This window comes from Tenrec ecaudatus, chromosome 7 (assembly GCF_050624435.1).
Source record: "Tenrec ecaudatus isolate mTenEca1 chromosome 7, mTenEca1.hap1, whole genome shotgun sequence".
Classification (NCBI taxonomy): domain Eukaryota; kingdom Metazoa; phylum Chordata; class Mammalia; order Afrosoricida; family Tenrecidae; genus Tenrec; species Tenrec ecaudatus.
The window spans coordinates 43,024,783-43,025,288 of record NC_134536.1 but is presented as its reverse complement, the minus strand read 5'-3'; the positions used below and the strand labels follow the sequence as shown (position 1 = coordinate 43,025,288).

At 44.7% G+C, this 506-nt stretch overlaps 1 non-coding gene across 1 annotated transcript; it reads left to right on the top strand.

The window, feature by feature from the left end:
* Nucleotides 1-208: 208 nt before the first annotated feature.
* TRNAK-CUU (transfer RNA lysine (anticodon CUU)) lies at nt 209-281 on the top strand. The gene has a single exon. It is a non-coding gene; the product is annotated as a tRNA-Lys (tRNA).
* The last annotated feature ends 225 nt before the right edge of the window (nt 282-506 follow it).

The window sequence follows — 506 nt, the reverse complement described above, 5'->3', positions numbered from 1 at the left end:
TTTTGGCTTTACTTCACAACTCTGATCAACTCCAGTATTAATTTTAATTTCTTGAGTACTTAGGTTAAAACTTCCTGATAACAACTGTATTACTCTTTCAATAAGAGGCTCCTGTTCTTTAGAATCAGCAAACTGCTGTGAGGGCTTCTGAGATTTCTCTTGGTTAATCAGGGTTATAGCAGCCAGAACAGGGGCTGGGGTTCTGCAAGCCCAGCTAGATCAGTCGGTAGAGCATGAGACTCTTAATCCCAGGGTCATGGGTTCGTGCCCCATGTTGGGCGCCATATGTCAGGGGAAGCCAGCCCCTATAATATACAAAGATCATAGTAAAGTTATAGAGAGCATGAGAGAGAGAGATAGAAGAGAAGTATTGAAATAAATGGAGTCAGTCATGACTCATGGTAGCATGCTCACCTCAGCCCCCCTTGATGGTCTGCGTGGAGGGAGAGAGCTATCTTTAATACTAGCCCAGGCTTTTTATATTCTCCGGGGTCATGCAAGCCCCC